This window comes from Sinocyclocheilus grahami, unplaced genomic scaffold, assembly GCF_001515645.1.
Source record: "Sinocyclocheilus grahami isolate Dianchi unplaced genomic scaffold, SAMN03320097.WGS_v1.1 scaffold168.1, whole genome shotgun sequence".
In the NCBI taxonomy this organism is placed as follows: Eukaryota; Metazoa; Chordata; class Actinopteri; order Cypriniformes; family Cyprinidae; genus Sinocyclocheilus; species Sinocyclocheilus grahami.
The window spans coordinates 311,439-333,839 of record NW_015505347.1 but is presented as its reverse complement, the minus strand read 5'-3'; the positions used below and the strand labels follow the sequence as shown (position 1 = coordinate 333,839).

Below are 22,401 nucleotides of genomic sequence, written 5' to 3'. Positions count from 1 at the left end.
CCGTGCATTGGACACAAACTCACCAACTCTTCCGTCACTTCAAACTGGTCGTTAATACCCCTGATGGAAATTGCTAGCTGAGCACTGTCGGTTCTGTCTGTGCCGTAAATGGCCCATGGGCCGGCAGTTTGAGACCCCTGCCTTACAGTATATTGATTCAATATATTCCTCCAATCCTTCCACATTAGCTTCTTGTAGCGTCTGGACCAATCAAACACACAATATATATTTTGTTTTTATATTTAACAAATACTCTGTAACCCCCCTCAGTTAAAAAGCCATATGAGGACCCATGAACCCTTCCCCCCCGGAATGCGTAACACCCCAGGAAGCTGAACCGGCCCCTTTGTTGCATGGCAACCAACGCTGATATCACTGGGTTTATTGGCCAAAAGAATGTAAAGCAGGGAAAATCCCTGCATGTCCCAGGACAAAGGCAGAATAGAAATGGACTGTGCTCTAATTAATTCATAGGAAAACCTTTCTTTGAATGAACACACAGATTCTTCAGGCCATTGTGTATATTATTGCTGTTTTGTATTGTGTGTGTGTGTGTGTGTGTGTGTATGTGTATGTTAGACCAGTTTATGTGTTTATGTAGTATGTTAGACTAGTTTAAGTGTTTATGTAGTTAATAAAATCTTACTTGTATCACACTTGACGTGTTCATTGTTTGCTCATAACCGGAGTCACTAATCATGCAGATTTACGCTACAAGCTTTTGTAGAATTGTACAGTAAGAAAGTTATTTCCCTTAACCAGGAAATTAACGTTCTTAGAATTGACAAGACAGTTGACCCTGAGAGGTCAGCTAAATATCTACAGCGGATCTAAAATATGAATAGTTAATTATAACTAGTTATGGTTAATTATTCATATTTCCTTTCATGAGCTGATTCGTTACATTCTGAAGAAGTATCTTATGCTCACCAAGGCTGCATTTATTTGATGAAAAATACAGTAAAAAGAGTAAAACTGTTAAATATTATTACAATTTAAAATCTGTTTTCTACTTGAATATATTGTAATGTATGTATAGATGTAATTTATTCCTGTAATGGAAAACTGAATTTCTAGTATCAGTGTCACATGATCCTTCAGAAATCATTCTAATATGCTGATTTGGTGCTCAAGAAACATTTATTATTATTATTAATGTTGAAAACACTTGTGCTGCCTAATATTTTTGAGGAAACAGTAATACATTTTTACATAGTTTTTTTTGTAACATTAGAAATGTCTTTTCTGACACTGCTGAATAAAAATATTTGTTATTAAAATCTTACTGATTTGAATTGTATAGTGTATTTTTATCTTACAGCAAAGCTATTCACCAAAGCATTTGTGACTAGTGTATTTTAGGCTTTTGTTTTATATTTGATATGATATTTTATTTGCTTGATTAATAAATAAACAGTTTGCAGTTGCTGAAGCACTTAATGAAGACCTTAAAAATACAAATGCAAGATTTATTAAGATGATTTACAGTCCCATAACGCATTGCGATAATCTCTGTAAAATTTTAAATCCATCCAAGATAGTGGATGAAGTGAGAGCAATGTCCATTACAGTTCATTCAAAACTGAAAAGTATCAATAAACATAAATGCTTTAGAATATATGCTAGGCCTAAATAAATATTGCCCTGAACAGTATGTCCAATTCAACCCACAGATCTCAAATTCAACCCAAAAATCTTCAACCCACATTTTTAATACAAAAACACAACATTTACACCATATAAACATTTTAAAGGCTTATATTTTTAGTTTGTATTTAGTTTTTTTCATATTTTAATTTATTTTGTCTTTAATGTTTTTTTTAAACTTCACTTAACTCAAACTTATTATTCCGTATTATCTAATTAGCACAATCAGAATGAGGCAACTCAGACGCTCTGAGGTGAATGTTTTCACTCCTGTAGGGACCAATCAGAGTGAAGTGTGATTCTTTTGGAGTTTAATGAGGACAGGTGTGAATGTGCCGATAAACAGCAGGACATTTTGCAAACATGTTTATCAGATTTAATAAGTCCCTCAGCTCGCAAATGTATTTAGATGAAGGAGACATAAATCTAAGAACCAGTTATTTCCACAACAGGATTTCTCTAGAGTCAGAAATTACACAGGTATGATGTTTGTCTGGAGGAATCAAAAAGTCATTTGATTAGGATTTTAAGCATATTCTAATGAAATATTTATATTCATAAATATTTTTATATTATTTTATCTCTGCTAATTTTAATAACTATCAAATATCAAGGAACATAAAAGCACAAGATAAAGAAAAATTGTATAACTGACTGCATTCATTGATTTATGTAACTCAGGATCAAAATAGAGGGAAATTTCATAGGAAAAGATTGCTGTTGTTGATAGATGATGGGTGTAGTGACAGTAGTGATGCAATGCAGGAGGGGTGAGGACATAAGTGCTTTCTGCACGTTTGCTCTTTTGTAGACAGGTAAGGTCTTTCATGAATGTTTAATGGTATGATTTATGTTCAAGCTACAGGGCTGATAATGTTTCTGTGTAGTTATGGCTATGAAATCTAACTATTAGATTGCTGTTAAGATAATAAGAAAAGCAGTGAATTATTTGCTTATAAATAAATGTGTGTTTGTTCGTTTTGAACAGACCATGTCCAGCTGGTCATGGACCTAAACAATTCAACTCAGACTAGGATTGACCGTGGGCCTGTTCTCTGTTTTGAGTCGTCCAACAACTCGTGTGAGAGATTTGTCTACCCGTCAGAGATTCAGATTTTGCTATATTTGATCTTCAGTGCCATTGCGCTTATCACAGTATGTGGAAACCTGCTGGTCATCGTCGCCATCATTCATTTCAAGCAGCCACACACGCCAACAAACTACCTCATCCTGTCTCTGGTCCTGGCCGATCTGCTCATCTGAGGTTTTGTGATGCCTCCCAGCATGCTGACTGATTGAGACTTGCTGGTACTTGGGAGATGTGTTCTGTAAAATACACAGCAGTGTTGATATTATGTTATGCATCACATCCCTTTTGCACATATCTTTCATCTCAATCGATCGCTATTATGCCGTATGTCATCCGCACCTCCCATTTTCCTCATTATGATTTCCCTAAGCTGGGATCTGGCTGCCTTTGTTGGATTTTCTATGGTGTTTCTACAACTCAACATTTTGGGTGATGAGGAGTTTTATTTCGATAAGGTAAACTGTAAAGGAGCCTGTATCATCTTTCAAACCGCAGCAGCCAGCACCATTTCCTCATTTCTTGCTTTTGGCCTTCCCGCAATAATTGCTGTCAGCATTTATCAAAAAATTCTCCTTGTTGCACGAAAACAATCAAAATCGATACAGCATTCAGCATTTCTCAGCAGACTTCCTGCATCTGAGCCCTCAGTTTTCACAGGGGACCCACTTAAGTTCTTAGAGTGGAGAACAAGTTTCAAGGCATTAATAGAGCGGCGACGCACAAATCCAACTGATAAGTTGTTCTACCTACAAAAATATGTCAGCGGTGAGGCACAGTCTGTATTGGAAGGAAGCTTCTACAGAAAGGAAGATGAAGCCTATGATCAAGCATGGGAAGCACTGAATACTCGGTATGGCCATCCATTTGTAATCCAGAGTGCGTTCAGAGAAAAACTGAATAACTGGCCAAACATAGGCTCGAGAGAGTCAGTTAAACTGAGTCAATTCAGTGATTTTCTGACAGCCTGCAGCAATGCTATGCCACACATCAAAGGGCTTCAGGTGTTAAACGACTGTGAGGAGAATCAGAAAATGCTACAAAAACTCCCTGATTGGCTGACATCTCGTTGGAATCGGCGTGTAACAATGCAGCTGAGACAATTAGAGGAATACCCTACTTTCAAGGAGTTTGCTGATTTCGTGGCACAAGAAGCAGAAATAACATGCAACCCTGTAACGTTTTAGTATATTCAAGAAACATCATCCAACGCCACTTCATGAAGGCCGCCCTTCTTCTGCAGCAGTCACGTTTTCTCATGCTATGCAAGCAGAACAAAACACATCTTCACATTCCTGTTGCGTAGACAGTGGCGATGGTCGGATAGTGCCTATATGGATTTCTTCAACTTCCACCCCTGAAAGAGAGACCTTAGTTTATGCCCTTCTGGATACACAGAGCAGCAACACCTTCGTGGATCAAGAAGTATGTGAGAGGATGGGGGCAATTTCAGACCAAGTCAAGTTAAAGCTTACCACAATGATGGGAAAGGATTCAGTTGTTCAAAGTGAAAGAGTTAGTGGGCTCAGAGTTAGGGGGTTTACCTCTCATGGCTTAATCAGCTTGCCACATGCCTATACCAGAGGCTTCATTCCACTTGAACGTTCCCACATTCCTACTCCTGAAACCACTAGAAGGTGGAATCATCTGAATTAAATTGTTCAGGAAATTCCAATGCTGCTGGATTGTAAAGTCGGACTCCTGATAGGTTACGATTGCTCAAGAACTTTAGCACCATGCCAAGTCATCACAGGAGGTGATGACGAACCGTATGCCGTCAGGACAGACTTGGGTTGGAGCATAGTTGGCTGTTCACCTCGGATTGCAAAGTCAACTGAAGTTACAGGCCTGTGCCATCGTGTATCTGTTAAGGAAATCCCAATACTGACACCTACCTCTGTCATCAGAGCCCTTGAATCAGACTTTAGAGATACAAGTCCAAGGGAAAGGAGCATATCACAAGATGATATACAGTTCACGCAACTTCTGAATGAGAAAATTCACCAGATCTCAGAGGGACACCTCGAGATGCCCCTCCCCTTTAAGACACGCCCACAGTTACCTGAAAATAAGCAGCTGGCTCTGGTGCGGTTGAAATTTGAGAAATACCCAAAATTCAAAGATGATTATGTTAAATGTATGGAAGGCGTCTTCAAGGATGGTGATGCGGAGAGAGCTGAACACCAACCCAAAGCAGGAAATGTCTGGTATATTCCTCACCAGGGGGTGTATCACCCTAGAAAGCCAGAGAAGATTAGAGTTGTATTTGATTGCTCTGCCAAATATGATGGCACCGCATTAAATGATCACTTGTTAACTGGACCCGATCTCACTAACGGGCTAACAGGGGTACTCTGCAGGTTTCGAAAATATCCAATCACAGTTATCTGTGATGTAGAAAGGATGTTCCACAGGTTCCATGTAAGCCAGGAAGACAGAGATTACTTACGGTTCCTGTAGTGGGAAAATGGAGATACAAACTCAGAGCCAAAGGAGTATTGCATGAAAGTTCATCTTTTCAGAGCAGCATCCTCTCCTGGCTGTGCAAATTATGGAATGACGTATCTTGCATGTCAAAACGAAAGAGAGTATCCTGCAGCAGCCAGTTTAATCAAAAGTAATTTCTACGTTGATGATGGGCTCATTAGTATGGAAAATGTGGACGCAGCTATCAAACTAGTACAAGAAGCCCGAAATGTGTGTACAAAAGGGAAATTGCATCTACACAAGTTCATCTCAAATGACAGAAAGGTCATGGAGTCTATCCCTGTCAGTGAGCGAGCCAGTGGTGTTCAGGATGTGGAGCTTGGTTCTGATGAACTCCCAGTCCAGACGGTGTTGGGAGTTAAATGGAGTGTAAATAGTGACACCTTTTTCTTTAAAGTAGCCCTGGATGAGAAACCAGCAACGTGGCAAGGAATCCCCATAGGAACAATTTTTGCTCAGTGGTTGCTTTTCCTAAGCTCAGGAGACTTAGATGTCCAGCAGAAATAAAAATAGGCACAACTGAGACATGAGAAAGTTCAGAAAAAAAGGAATCCAAAATGACAATGGGAGAGAAACGTGTGAGAAACATGGGAGATCTCTTTATTGTCTTGCTGTAATCTATTGCAAGACTCCATTACAAACATGTTTGAGACATGATAAATATTTGAGAAAAAATAGAGTCAAAATTGAGAATGTGGTGGAAGAAACATAGAATCTTTATTGTCTCGCTGCAATCTCTATCAAGACTCCATCATAGGAATATTTTATTGCTCAGTGGTGCTCATTCTAACCTCGGGAGACGTAGTGGTGATTCTCATGTATTTCTCATTTTAGTCTCAACAGTGTCTCAGATGTCTCTTCTAAAAATCCTTAGGAGAAATAAAAGTAGACACAACTGAGAAATGAGAACGTTCTGAAAGAAAGGAATCCAAAATGACAACGGGAGAGAAACATGGGAGATCTCTTTATTGTCTTGCTGTAATCTATTGCAAGACTCCATTACATACTCCATTACTGCTCAGAGGTTGCTATTGCAATGGGGTTTTTCAGCTTTAATGGTCAGGACAGTAGGAGTAGAAACTGGAAACAATTAGACATGTGAGAATTGAACAGGAGCAGGAAAGTACCTTTAGCTGGGATTTGAACCCATATTGTCTGAAGTGCAATTGTGCTTTCACGCTGATGTGCTGCCCACAAGGCTATGGCTCTGACAGAGGTTACTCTATGCTCAGGAGTGATTCTCTTATATGTCTCATTGCGATATCAGCTTTGTCTTAAGATGTCTTCAGTTTTATTTTAGGAAAAACGTTACATTTTTACTAATATTGTAAATACTAAAACTATCATTTAAATAGCATTAAACATTTCAGAATATCAAGGGTTACTAGTTTAAATGTTTACATTTATCTTCAATGTCCAGCATTGTATAAACACCACATCTTCCAAACACACTAGAAAGGACTTTCAAGTGCAAGATGTTTAGAATATGAGCAATACCTTTTTTAAACAAATGTAAAACTATACCAGTGTACCAGTGTTTTTTTTGAATATCAAGGGTTAACAATTTTGTCTTGTACAGCCCATTTTTGCATGTATGTAAATATAGGTTTTGGTTTCCTCTGTTAAATCATTGTGCAATAAAACACTGTCTACATAAAACAACTTCAAATATGACAATGCATGTATTGTCTTTGATTGAAATGGTGTGGATAAATGACATTGAAGTTAACCAGAATGAAGAAAAATAAAATAAAAAAGAGATCTCTTTAACATTTCAAATATTTCTCCTAGACAGAAATTAGGTTACTTTAAGATTGAATGGAAACTTTTGCTTGAATTTCCTGCTTCTCAAACTTGTCTCCTGCGACAAAAACTCTAACACTGTCACAATGGTCTCCTTTAAAGCTTTAGAAGGGATCTCAACAACATCACACAATGTGCTCAGATATTTCTTCTAGTCTAAAGACTCTGGTGGTCTCATATTTGTCTCCTCCAATGTTTCAAACAAAATCTCAACAACATCACACACAGTGCTCAGATATTTCTCCTTTGCTAGAGGCTCTGGAACTCTCACATGTGTCTTCTCAAAAGTTTAGAAGAGATCTTTACAACATCACACATTGTGCTCAGATTTTTTTCCTACACTAAAGACTCGGGAGCTCTCACATTTGTCTCCTCTAAATTTCAGAAGTGATCTCAATAACTTTACAAAGTGTGCACCAAAGTCAAATGCCTCAATATGAGCTCAAACATGTCTACCATATAATATGTATTAATAATCAAATTAGTCAATTAATAATCAAGACTGAGGCATAAACCATTTATGTGCCTTTCAGCAAAGAAAGCTCCAGGGTTACATTTTCTGTTGATCAGTTTTGATTAAGGCATCCGGTACATTACTATTTCCAACAACAAATTATGTGCCTAAGTACATAAACATTGTCTTGTAAAAAGTGACATTATCCTTATTTCTGCATAATTTCTCTCTCAATATAGCCTTTAACTCTGAATTTATGATTTCCCCCCCTTTATTTGGTGCCTTTCAATTATTTCACTTGATGCACACTTTGTAAAGTTGTTGAGATCTCTTCTAAAGCATTACAGGAGACAAATATGAGACCCTCAGATTATTTAGCTAAAGAGAAAAACCTAAGCACAGTTGTTGAGATCTCTAATATAAACATTTTAGGAGACAAATGTGAGAGATCCAGAGTCTCTAGCTAATGATACAAATCTGAGCACAGTGTTTTATGTTGTTGAGATATCTTCTAAAGCTTTAAAGGAGACAAATGTGAGACCACCAGAGTCTTTACCTAAGGAGAAATATCTGAGCACACTGTGTGATGTTGTTGAGATCTCTTCTAAAGCTTTAAAAGAGACAAATGTGAGATATCCAGTGTCTTTAGACAAGGAGAAATATTTGAGCAGTGTGTGATGTTGTTGAGATCTCTTTTAAAGCTTTAAAGGAGACCATTGTGAGAGTGTTAAGAGTTTTTGTCTCAGGAGACAAGTTTGAGAAGCAGGAGACTCAAGCAAAAATCAAAATTCGATCTTAAATTAACCTCATTTCTGTCTAGGAGAAATATTTGAGATGTTAAAGCGATCTCACTTTTGATTGTTCTTTCCTACGGGTCCTCTCAACCGTAGCATCTGTGTTCGATCCATTAGGCTTCATGGCTCCCTTCCTCCTAGTAGGAAAGAAAGTACTACTGGAGATGTGCCAAAGGGGCATTGAATGGGATGACCCACTCCCCAAAGAGTTAATGCCACAATGGACTAGCTGGCTAAATGAATCGAAGAATCTGCACATCTCCAGATTGCAAGATGTTTTGCTCCTGACTATCTAGGGACTGTTCAGAGAATCGAACTCCATTACTTTTCAGATGCGAGTAGCCATGGCTATGGTCAGTGCTCATATATTCAAGTGTTGAGTGAAGACAAAGTGCACTGCTCCTTTGTCATTGGCAAGGCAAGGGTTGCACCCACCAAAATTGTAACTATACCTAGGCTTGAGTTAACAGCTGCGGTGATCTCTTCAGTGGTCAGTAGCATGTTAAAGGAGGAGCCGGAGCTCAAAATTGACCAAGAATATTTTTGGACCGATTCAAAGGTAGTCTTAGGCTACATTAACAATGAAGCCCGTAGGTTTCACGTTTTCGTAGCGAATCGAGTTCAAAGAATCAGAGAAACGACTGACCCTGCACAGTGGCATTATATAGACACTGAACAAAATCCTGTAGATCACGCTTCCAGGGGCCTCAAGGTGTCAGAGTTGATCAGTTCGAATTGACTCACTGGACCCAAGTTTCTCTGGGAAAGAAAAATTGTCACATCAAAGACAACCCCAGAGCTTCTGGTTGGCGATCCTGAAATCAGGGCAACGCACGTGCTACAAACAAAGGTAGCACATGATGACAATTTTTTGGAGAGATTTAATCGGTTTTCGAAATGGCACACTGCATTGAAAGTTGTCGCTCGAATCCAGCAATTAGTGAGAGACAAGGCAGTTAAACCCATAAATGTCGAAGACATGAGAAATGCCAGCATCAGGCTTGTAAAATTGGCACAAAGGGATGCCTTCAAAGATGAGATACAAATACTGAGACATGGCAAATTGCCACATAGTCATCCGTTGTTCCAACTTGACCCAGTAATGCAAGATGGTACTGTTCTCAGGGTGGGAGGGCGATTGAAGAAAGCTTCCTTACCTCTTGACTCGAGGGACCCAGCTGTCCTTCCAAGAGATGGTGTGGTCACCTGTCTCATCGTGGATTACTGCCATGAAAAGACTCTGCACCAAGGCAGAGGACAGACTCTTAATGAATTGAGAGCAAATGGTTACTGGGTAGTCGGTGGCAGCAAAGTTGTGGCAAACGACATTAAGCAGTGTGTTACATGCAGGAGAGCTCGCAGGCCAACAGAGACACCTGTGAGTGTTGACCCCTCTCCATCATTCTAATACTGTGGGATGATTTGCTTTGGGACATTTCTCTGTAAGCAAGGACGGCAAGAGCATAAGAGATATGGTCTTATATTCACCTGCTTCTCCTCAAGAGCAATCCACATAGAGATGCTAGAAGATCTCACTACTGATGCCTTCATAAATGCCTTGCAATGTTTTATAGCAATTCGGGGAGCTGTAAGATAAATCAGATCTGATCAAGGGACAAATTTTGTTGGGGAGAAAAACGAGCTGATAAAGGCTTTGGAAGAATTGGACAAGGAGAGAATAACTGCTTACCTATCCCAGAAGAAATGTGACTTCATTTTGAACGTACCTGATGCCAGTCACATGGGAGGGGTTTGGGAAAGGCAGATCAGAACAATTAGAAGTGTTCTAAGTTGGGTCCTTTCTCAGAGTGCAGGAAGATTGGATGATGCCTCCTTGAGAATTTTCTTCTATGAAGCCATGTCAATCATAAATAGTCGCCCACTCACCACAGATAACATCAATGATAGGGGCTAGAGCCACTTACTCCAAACCATTTACTCACCATGAAATCCTCTGTCCCTCTGCCTCCACCTGGAAAATTTGCACCAGAGGACCTGTATGCGAGGAAAAGGTGGCGCAGAGTACATTATCTGACACAGCAATTTTGGAGTAGATGGAGGAAGGAATATCTGGCAAACATCACCCTTAGACAACGGTGGCACTCTCCAAGACGAAATGTAAAGATTGGAGATATTGTCATTGTCAAGGAGGAAGAGTTTCCCCACAATGAATCAATTTGTGCAGATGAAGACGGACTGGTGCGAAAGGCCAAAATTCAAATAGGAAATAGGAAGTTAGGGAAAAAGGGTCAACAACTGACTAATCCATCAATTCTTGAATGTCCTATTCATAAATTAGTGGTATTTGTAGAGAACAATTAAATCTGATGTATTGTCTAATCTTGAGACTTGAAGTGTCACAAGTTCATCTGGTAGTCTTGAACCAAGAGTCAGATATATACAGTATGATTCTAATATTTGGTTTGTGAAATTACTAAATTAATTCAAACATTTACATAAAGTTCATCATAAATTATAGTAATTTGGTGGGTGTGTAACTGTCAAAGACATGTTTTCAAAGAGATGTGCATATTTATGTTTCTGATCAAAATTAATATAAATTTAAGTTAATTTATTGTTAAAAAATGTATGAATGTGATATTCAAGGTAATAAGTAGAGAATGTGCTCCCTTAAAATGTTTAAAGTTAGGGGTTCTTTAAGAAAGAGTTACTATTGAAGCTAGGGTTGGGTACCGAACTCTGTACTTTTAAGGGTACCGACTGAATTGTGTCGGTACTACCGAGTACCGATTCACGTTAAATCAATCGGTGCCAAATTTTGGTACCTGAGAATGCATCTGGGCACATACGCTACAGAGAGAGAAAGAGAAACCCTGTGACGTGAGGTCACCCCTGCAACTCATTCAAACAACACACAGGGCAAGCCGAAATGTCCTGAAGTGTGGTTACATTTCTAGGGCCATATGGTTTCTGCGAAAACACGGACGGGATCGTGGAGTCCATTCATAAAAATGTAATTTACTCTATAGCGTGGAATGCCACGGAATTTGTCAATTTTGGACGAATAAATCAAAAGTAGCCACTGCCACTTAATTCGAATCGCGATATGAACTAGTGTCTGTGAATATTAAAATGCAAAAAAAAAGACGATTTAAATATGAATCCTGCATGTTCCGCTTTTCTTTCAACTTTGCGCTGTGGATCGCCGGATCGGCTTTCACCGTGAACGAAGCGGAGTCCAGCCCATGTGGTTGCGCAAGCCTCCTTCGTTGAATACCCCAGGCGCCGCTCACTCAAGCCACTGTGTGTTTCGTTGTGAAAGCGAAACTACTTTGTTTGGCCTTCCAAAAGAGGACATAATGTTTCTATAAAGTGGGGCAGTTCCAACTTTGCAAGGACAGTCTGGCGCTTCTGGCTCACAGCCTGTAAATACGTTTTTTATATTTAAAGAATTTGCCACTGATGATTCAAACGCGAGTTTGAGCAATATAGAGTAGCGCTTATTGTTTGTCATTTCTCTGATCACAACTGCAGACATGGTTTTATGTTTACGCAGCACAATACGCAACGCAAAGCGTAAAAACACAGTATAAGTCATTATAATCAGTAATTAAGTGCCCACTGGATGCAACAAATGCCTCGTTTGTAATGGGTTTTATTGGTTTTGTCTCATCGCGCCAGGACACGGTAAGGGGTGTAACATTTCTGTCACACGCTTGAGATATTCAGCCAATCACAACACACTGGATAGCTGGCCAATCAGAGCACACCTCGCTTTTCAGAACGATGAGCTTTGTAAAAACGACGCTTTTCAGAAAGGCGGGGCATAGAGGAGAAACAATAATGTACATTATATGGAAAATAATGTATTTTTTTAACCTTAAACCACATAAACACATTGCATTACACCAAATAATGTTATTTTTAGCAACATCATATGACCCCTTTAATCTCCAGAGCTGCTGTGAGAGTCACTTCAGGAGAATTTAACCGTTTCATTTGAGAAAACTAGCATCATCATACTGTATATACACAGAAACATCATGGCAACCTGTCAAAATAAAAGTACGGTTTAACATGTAACAGAAATATATTACTCTTGTATTACTTTTGTAAAGTATAATGTACATTTTTAAATATTACATTTTCTATCAAATGTAAATAAAACAATTAAATGATAAAAATAAATATTACAACCAGATTAATCACTTAATTGTAGAAAAAATAATAATACAATTATTAGCCTATTAAAAAATGTTTTAAAGGAATATTCACACAATTTTTCTTCCATGTATTAATTTCAACAGTAAACCTCAGTTTGTTTGCCAAAAAATAAAAGGGTTTAATTTTCATTTGATTTAAAATAAATGTTTAATGCCTTCATTTGATTTTCAGAAAAAATAACACAAGAATTTCTGGCAGAAAAAAAAGCAAAAGGGCCCTATTGTTCAAAATGTTGAAATTGAGACTTTTGGACTTATTTTTTCACTGAAATGTTTTTGTAATTACACAGAGAGTAAAGTACCCAAAAAGGTACCGTTGGGTACCGGTACCGTACCGGTTCAAATGTGAACGGTATCCAACCCTAATTGACGTGTAACAGGTCATATGACCAGGTTGAGTTGAATGCCGGGACCATTGCATTATGGGTTGAACTAACATGGATGCAGAGAAACATTAATGGTATGCAGAGCCTGAAAAAGAGTACCTTTATCTGCATGGTCTAAGAGGGCCCACACGAGAATTTTGACGATAAATCTGTTGCATTTTGTGTATAATGTTGTTTTATATCAGTTTACTTAAACGATGTTATGTGTAAATAATAATGTCATTGGATTCGGATTTGTCGCATGTGTTCACTGCATATCAGCGGACATTTACATGAGACTTGAAAAGGACTCGGCTAAATGCATATTTTGAACATTATATGCTTTATTTCTTGTAGTTTCCATGGTGTCTGCTGACAAGAGAGAGAGACAGAGAGACAAATAAACAGCAAAAAGACATCTGTATGAAACGTGGCTATCATTTCATTAGACCAGTGCAGCTACACCGGAAGTATTGCCAGGTACGACTGTGTGTGTGTGTGTGTGTGTGTGTGTGTGTTGGGTGACCAGATTTCTTATGGTTCAAAGCGTGAAATATTACCACGATATGAGAAATTTTATTTCATGATATCTAAATTTGAAGTGTGTGTGTATTTGACAATTAAGACAATTAAGGCACAAGGAGAACTGATCGCAGAACTGGGATCGCGCGGGCGAGAGAACGTTTCTGTTGTGGGTCATTCAGTGTGATTCCACCTATCCCGCCTTCACTTCAGTGTTGCCAACTAATTTTCAGAGAAAGTTGCTAAAAGAAGGTCGATTTGTTGCTAAAAGTTGCTAAATGACGTTGTGATGTCATTGCTCAATGACGTCATTGCGTAATCACGACGCAAAATTGTCACATCATCAAACCTCAGCAAAAAATATATTTTAGATATGTTAATTTAGATTTGTTTTTAAAATAATATGCAAGATATAATATTAAAATATAAATAACTGTATTTTTAAATACATTGAATTATTGAAAACTTACACATTTTTAAATGATTACAATTTAAGTTTTTTTAGTAGCTAGTAAACGCTACACATTCTCAACAATTATGCTTTAAGCAGTGTATTAGTAGTTAGTTAGTATGCTACACTCTAAGAAAAGTCTGTAAAAATAAGGCACAATCTACTGTTAATATGAAAGAATTTTCCGTAATGTTTTTTTTAACCTGTATTTTAAATTACGCATTGTGTTTTCGGGTTACAGGGTTACAAAGGATGGAGGATAATGGATAATGTCCTGAAAGATTTTCCATTTTTCTTACAGTGTACTAACTGATCAACAATCGCAGGTACAAGCTACTAACAAAGTGTATCATAAATGAACAATTATTCAATTATCAAATTATTCAATTATTATTATTTCAAATAGCAGCTAACTCAATTCTCGTAATGTGTGTACTGCTAGAAATCTGTGGTTTCCTCTTTTTGTGTAATTTGGATGGACAATGTGTGCCTTTTTATTGTCTGAGTCCTTATCAAAAGTTACTAAAAGTTGCCAAATAAATGTTTAAAATTGCTAAATTTGTTGCTAGGTGCTTTTGGAAGAAAAGGTTGCTAGGGTAGTCTGAAAAGTTGCTAAATTTAGCAACAAAATTGCTAAGTTGGCAACACTGCTTCACTTACTGCAAGTTAGGCGATAACGAATTGTGATTGGATGGTTATGTTGTTCTACGACAAGCTTTTTAGTGTTCTATCACGCGAGAACAGAACAGCCTAATCAAAGGTAACTACTCGCCCTGCTCACCCAGTCGTAAAGAAATCTTGAAATACGGGACAAAATATGATTTTTTTTTTCAAAATAAGTCGGGACACTAAAAATAAAGCTGAAACACGGGACGTCTGGTCACCCTAGTGTGTGTGTGTATGGAGCCGAGTCATTTTGAATACTTAAATGACAAATTGTTTTTGCTTTTTGCAAGTCTCTTAAATTGACTAAAACTTCCGAATGTGCTGTTTTTAATAAAGTTCATTCTCTAGTATCTGTCAGCAAATTTACCTATGTTATTTGCATATATTTCATTATATTTAATATATTCAATCTTATTTTCTAGTTGAAGATAATTTTCAGTTCCCTAATTATAGTCTTAAACAATATTAGCCTGTATCCACCTTTTTCCCCATAAGAACGGGCTCGGCCATTAGTAAATTATGGGTCTGGCTTCCAGTCTCATCCGCATCCAGCTATTTTTCGCTGTACAGCTCGTTTTGCTGCTTGATATTGCAGATTGGTGTGTCTTATCATATTATTTTGATGACTTTGTTGATTTGTTTTGTTTATATTTCTAACCAGTTAAGAAATGTGCATATCAGGGAATAATTAGGCTAAATTAATAATGTAATGCTGTTTTCACACCATATCGTAATTACAGTAATTTCGAGATGACAGCACTACTAGTTCTACTCGGAGCTGTTGACGTCTTCGGATTCGGAATTATGCTTTTCTATGGCAACACTATCACTATCAGGTGGTACAAGTCGTAGCACTCAGAAAACTCCCAGTTCACAAGTTGTAATTACGAGTTCTACAAGGACGTGAACGCTTTTTAGAAGTTGGAATCTCATAATTACGGGAATTCCAATATGGCGTGAACGCACCTTAATATGTATGTTTTGTCAAAAAAGTTGAAATGTATCTGTTGTGTGACTATCTTGAACTGCAATTTAGGAAATTCTGTATCCTGTTACTGTGATTTGGTTATTGTAATTGTGATTTATTGTTATTGATTGATTGATTGTCACCTGAACTAGGTCCCACTAGAAAAACAGAGAAACCAGTTTTGAAGTGCTGGTTCATGAAGTAACCACAAGGCAGCAGTGTAAACCTGTGTGTGAGTCAGATTCTTATTCACAGCTGTTTCATGCACGCTCTAGTGACTGTAGCATCTCTGCATTTACTCCCCATGTGCGTGCAACTGACGCTTAAGAAAGCACCTGTTTTTTATTAGAGTGGTAATCCAACTCCAGTCCCTCTTAAGGAAGCAGAGGAGAGATAGAGGTGAAAGGGTGAGTGATGCAAACACTGTGGGCCAGGCGCATATTTGGTGGAAGTGTGTTTTTGCTTAAAGACCAGATCGCAATCTAATTGTTTGTTATTCAAGGCAAACAAAGCAGTGCACATGCACCTTGATGGCGGTGCAGGTTGAGGCTTGCGAAACACTCAGTTACGAAAAAGGACATCATCTGGACGGAGGAATGTGTGCAGAGTACAGTCAAGTCCTTGTCGTTTCCCATAAGCATCATTCATGACACGTGGTGTGCAAACCACAAATGATTCCATTGCGAAAGTCACCGTCCTCCAACCAGATTTACAGCTATTTCTGACCGATGCGAGACTGTAAATTACTGCGACCGTCCAAATGGTCACCCGTGGCTGTTTGCAGGCCCTGTTCACTCTTTTTGCCATCCACAGAGGGTGCAGTGTGCGTTTGTGGAAAGAGAAACCTTACGCTGACCTGTGAAACACACTTCACCAATTAGCAGCCTTACTACAGGATCAAATGGAATTGAAAACATTCACTGACGAGACTGCCGTGCATCACAATGGTCCATTCATGAAAGCCCCTGCTGCTGCCTTTTCCCCCCTCGTTCTTTCTTTCATTCTTTCCTTTTTTATGAATGCATCTAGATCTTGACCTTTCTCTCGCACGCAGCTTAGGCCGGCTTTATGAGTCAGGCTTGGGGTTTGGAGAGGTTTAACGCTTGGCGCTGGTACAGTCCACCCTGGTTTTGCACCTGAGATGCCGCACTCTGCCATTTGGTCAGCGACGATGTACTCTGGCCGCAAAAAACACAATGTGCCGGGTGGGTTTGAATAATACACAGTAAACGTCAGCCGCTTGACATTTAAACACCCCATGAAATCAGATTGGTCTCACAAGATGTCACTATGTTGTACGAGATGGCGAAATCGTACAAGTTAATTTATACAAAAACCTATGGTCCAAATGTTAACCTAACCATAAAGGCCAACACCAAACCCAGCTATGATTATTGTAGGAAAAAACCTATAAAAAGCAGGACATTTTTTGTACAATCCAAGTCATACGATATTATACGCTTTTGCCATCTTGAATGTAATATTGAGGTTTTTTTGTTTAATATTTCAGTTTTTCATGTTAGTATTGTGGAATCAACTATTTCAGATCAACTCAGTCCTTAAAAACATGTAAAAGCAACATAAAACTGGTTTGTTTTTTTACGTCAGCTAGACAGTCTCATCAGTACGCAGTTCTTAGCCAGACCAGACTTCATCCAGATAGTCTCATTACATGCACAAACAGTGAAAATAAACACTAAGTTGGAGTCCCCATGTAAAATAGCCACCATCTTTTAACCGAACAGCCCTGCCATTTACGTTTAGTTGCACCTGTAATAAGGCCCAGTGCATTTAGGTCCACTAAAAGGCTGCTTGGTTCAGTTTCAGGCCCTGTGCCCGGTGAGGAGCCCTGGCAGCGCTGCAAGCTTGGATATTTAGGCTGTAAGAGCACCAGGTGAGTAATAGGGCAGAAAAGGCTAGACGTTTATGCCAGCGACTTGTGAAAGGATGTCATTTTGCTTCGTGCAAATGTCCGCGCCATTCGTTAGTATCAGCTGAGGCATATTAGTGTTATAGTTGGCACGCCTGCAGGAGGAGAGACATTGAAAATTTCTAAAAGGTCTTGCAAAACTCTTACGGGATTACCTTACAGACACTTTCCACGGTTGAGAGCCGCTGAATGGGAGCATTGTACGGTGGGACTCAACCCAGGAAAGTAAACTTTGTCAGGACCCAGTTCATTAGCACCTAGTTTTATGTTTGAAGCGTGTCGTTTTTGACGGGGCTTGCGGGGGAAACCCCGCTTGAGCATATACACGTACAGTGGGGAAAAAAAGTATTTAGTCAGCCACCAATTGTGCAAGTTCTCCCACTTAAAAAGATGAGAGAGGCCTGTAATTTTCCTCCTAGGTATACCTCAACTATGAGAGACAAAATGAGAAAAAAAATCCAGAAAATCACATTGTAGGATTTTTAAAGAATTTATTTGCAAATTATGGTGGAAAATAAGTATTTGGTCAATAACAAAATTTCATCTCAATACTTTGTTATATACCCTTTGTTGGCAATGACAGAGGTCAAACGTTTTCTGTAAGTCTTCACAAGGTTTTCGTCTCTCATAGTTGAGGTATACCTATGATGAAAATTACAGGCCTCTCTCATCTTTTTAAGTGGGAGAACTTGCACAATTGGTGGCTGACTAAATACTTTTTTGCCCCACTGTATATGTTCATGAATGTCCAGACCATACAGGGGATTTCCAGTGCAAATTGTTCCAGAGTGTACAAAACTCTCAATGGACGTTTAGAGAGTTATCAGTGGGTGAAACTTCATGTTTAGCGAGTGTTAAGCTTTTCCCATGACATGACATGACTTTTATATCCGCCCCCCCCCCTTTTCCCTTTGCAAACACGCATAGTTTCCTCTCTCTGTTTTATACAACAGTAAATCAAAAGTGTCCCGAACAAGGGATACCCCTCTGTTACCCACAACTGGAAAAAAAGAACGCTCTGTTTGGGATGACGGAGTGAATGAGAGATGGTCAGATTAAAGGGAAGCTTGTTTGCACCTGTTTTCCGACTTCAGAAGAGCAAATGTTTAGAGTTTCCACTTTGACTTTTCCATTCGCTTATTCATTTACATTGCGTGTTTCTAACTTTACTCGATGTTGGATTGGAGAGCCGTCACAGGCAACCTCGTATTTACGCGTCAATCCTATAATCTGCTTTTAAAACGAGCGTAATTATGTGTATGAGAGCTCGCTCACTGGGTGTAAGTTTCCAAAACCAATAATTCTTGGACATCAACTGTCATGTGGGCAGGTATCACGATGCATCGGGTCTCCTGAACGCTTACGAATGGCGCTGTGGAGGCCAATACTTTGAACCTTAAACCTTAAATTGGAGGTTTTCAAGCTTCTTAGAAATAGCAAATCTGAGACAGATTGTTTGAAATGGGAATTACAGAACAGGATGGGTATTGATGATTTGCATTAAGAGTAACATGATGGGCCAAGACTTTTACCCATAAGATTTATATTTCTTTTAAATTATTTTTAGATTAATACATTTAATGTAATAAATGTTCTGGTTTATTGTAAATTGTCTGGTTCTATATGGTTCTTGTATGTGTGTATTTTTTTTTGTCAGTTTAAAAAAGTAGAAATATAAATTTTATTGTAATTGATTTTAAATGTTTTTTGGCAATTAGCTGACATAAAATAATTTTTTTTTTTTAAATCTATTTATTTTTAATTTCAGTTAAAGTGTTTTATTTCAAGTAATTGTTTGAATGGTTTTAGTTTAGTTAACGAGAGAAACCCTGTTACAGGGTTAGATGCTGCTACCCATAAAGTTTCATAGTCATAGGCCAAATCAGATTTGTCCTCTAATCCTTCCCAGTATAAAGAACATAGAACGGCTTTGTTATAAATATCTTTTCCATGACTTGAATCATTCAACAGGACCTCTGCGTTCCTTCCAAAGATCTGCTGAAATCGAGACGATCCTTTTGGTATGCTTCAAAACATGCAAGGTCTCCCAAATGGTATTTCTTTTTTAACGCTGACAAATTTGGAGCGCACCACTTGATCGTTCTAGATCGAGTTATAAGCTGCTATAAGATTTTTTATATGATGAATCCGATGGGAACCTGCTGTAAAATCACTCAAAATGACCAGTCCGTCTGTATCGCTGTTGATTTTGTTTTCTCTTCTGGTCAGACAAAAATGCCATGTTGAGCAAAACCTCCTCTCCCCCTTTTTTTTTTTTTTGGCTTGTGTGGGACAGCCTATTTGTACATGCTTAAACAAATTAGAGGAGCAGCTGTGCAACTCTGGCCTATCCATGCTGGCGTTGTGCGATTAAAAATATGCTCTGGTAAAAGCCAGCCTCTCTTCTCCCAAAATATACGGCTGTGTCTCTGGCTCTGAGGTCCTCACCGTATTTACAATCAGCCTTCCCTTCACTCGGACCCTAGAGAGAAGAAGAAAAAGCAAGAGTTTGGGGAACGAAAGAGAGAGAAAGAGACCACCTATGCAGATGTTTTCCAGACATGGAACATGCTGGATGCCAAGAGGCACCTGTTGAATTGCAGATGTGTTTTTTCATTTCCTCAGATATAATTGGGCAACACACATTGGCTTTTACAAAACAGGGTGTATAAACATCACATGCGTAAAGGAAATAACCTCAGACATGGTTTACGAATATTTCGAAGATGATATGCATTGATGTGATTTCAGCCGAGCTGTTTTTACTGCTACGAAATGGCATGCACATGTCGAGAGGTGACATGAAGTGGCGTGATGCTTTTCATGCCACATTTATGACACAGCTGTGTGAATCAAACTTGCAGGGCGTCGACTGAGGTGTTTCCCAAACTATCCTCAACATTTCCAGATTTACAGCACTCTCTCTCTTGCTCGCTCGTTCTCTCTCTCTCTCCAGGAGACCAGACAAGTCTCTCAACACAGGAAGCTCTGAGTCCCGTTTTGGGTCGCGGTGAAGATGCAGTAGGTCCACATCAACACAGAGACACAGGCGGCCTCTGTGAAGGCCAGCTGTATGTCTGGAATAGAAGTCATCTAATTACGTGGAAAAGATGGCCACCGACCGCCAGCAAACAAACAGAGTCCCTCTCACCTGTCGCATGACCTACTTCATGATGGAAAATACCGCTGGGTTGCTATAAAGCACCTTATTTTATGGACCGAAGATGGTTTATTTTGGTTGTACAATTAGGAACTTAAAGAACACTGTATCTTAGATATGCAGAAAACTGTCATATGTACAGGCCTTTGAGGCCCATCTTCTCTTGGCCTATCATACTATTTGAAGGCATCTGCTTTAAGGTTTTCTTCAAGGAAAGAAGAACTATTCAAGCACCTGTGAAGGCCAACAAAGACTTTTAGCTCTGAAAGAAATCAGTTCTTTGTGGATACAATCTAAAATCTAAATCTGTAGTATCTATAGTATCTATCTATACACACACACACATATGCATATGTGAGTGTGTGTGTGTGTGTATTGAATAAAGAAATGTGCTTTTGCAACTTTTTTCATTATCACAATGTGTCTGGTTGTATATTTTTTATGTATTTAAAGGGGTCCTATTATGCTCTTTTACAATGTCTTGAATTTGTTTTGGGGGTGTACTAGAACATGCTCTTATGCTTGCTGGTTCGAAAAATGCATTCTTTTTTTTACATAATTTACATTATTACAATACCTTTCTCCCCATCCTGGCACAAACAGCTCGATTAGCTCTGGGTTTGATGAAGGCCCGCCTTCCGAAAAATGAAATGTGATGTGATTGGCTAGCTTGTCCCAGTGCGTTGTGATTGGCGAACAGCTTAGACGGTGTTTCAGTACTGCCCCGCCCCTTGCCAAAGCAGCAATTTCCGTCTGCTCCAGTTTAGTTAAGGATGGCGTCAATATTGCCATATCAATTTGAGCCGGATTTAGACCCAGAGAATATTGAACAAAAGGATCGCGCAGAACCTTTGCACGCACAGATATTGCAAGACATATTAGAGTAGTAACATTGTTGTTGTTGTTTTTTTTTGTCTAAATCACGTTTCAGTATTGTACGGTCAGCAATTTATTATAACGTTTTCATAATTGTAACATACATATTTACATACATAATTATTCAGGTGCATGTGTAATAACTTGCGAAAACTTAAGGCTACAGCAGCACTTCTTCGTCGTCGTCTTGTCTGATGCACTCAACCAAGCGTTCTAACCACGACCTCGCTCCTCCCCATGCCCCAACCATTCGAATTTCCATAGGCGGGAATTATTTTAATGATATTCTAATGGGCCGCTTTGTGATATCACAAAGCCTGGAAAACAAACGCTGTAGTCCAAACGAGCCGTTCGTTGTAGTTCTTGAAAAGTGATTTTTTAAAAACAAAATATCTCCCTTTGGGGTGGACTTTAAGATTTGTAAGTTTCTTCTTAATCTTTTTTTATGCCCAAACATACACACTACACACTGACTAAAATTCAAAAAGTGAAAAAGCATAATAGGACCCCTTTAAAGTTTTATTTGTGGATTGTTATTATTCTCATTAAAATTCTCTTAGAAAACTGGTAACACTTAAAGCCTTAAAATATTATGAAAGAAGTTTTAATGCATGAATTATGCTTTGTAAGATACATGATAATGCATTGTATGATCTTGTGAATAATTGTAACTACAGTTATAATATTTTTTATTGTTACACTTTTAGAAAGTATAATGCATTAAAATACTTGGCAAACAAACCTTCAAATATTATAATGCATTTCAACTGATTCATTCAACAACACTGATTCATTCATTACTTTATGAGCAAGTCATTCAAACTTATATTAAACTTTTATATATACACAATAAAACTTTTGTTATTCTTTCTCCAGGTTTCATTGTTATACCAGTAATTGGTGAGAAGTGACTGTTTTTATGAGTGAGTCATTGAACAACACTGATTCATTTATTATTTTATGAGTGAGTCACTGAGTCATTCACTTAACCAATTAGTTAAAAAGTGA

General features: G+C 38.5%; 1 long non-coding RNA gene across 1 annotated transcript; it reads left to right on the top strand.

The window, feature by feature from the left end:
• The first annotated feature begins 12,844 nt into the window (after positions 1-12,844).
• Positions 12,845-20,428, top strand: LOC107593298 (uncharacterized). Its single transcript, XR_001610067.1, has 3 exons — positions 12,845-12,916; positions 13,179-13,301; positions 20,314-20,428. It is a non-coding gene; the product is annotated as an uncharacterized lncRNA (long non-coding RNA).
• The last annotated feature ends 1,973 nt before the right edge of the window (positions 20,429-22,401 follow it).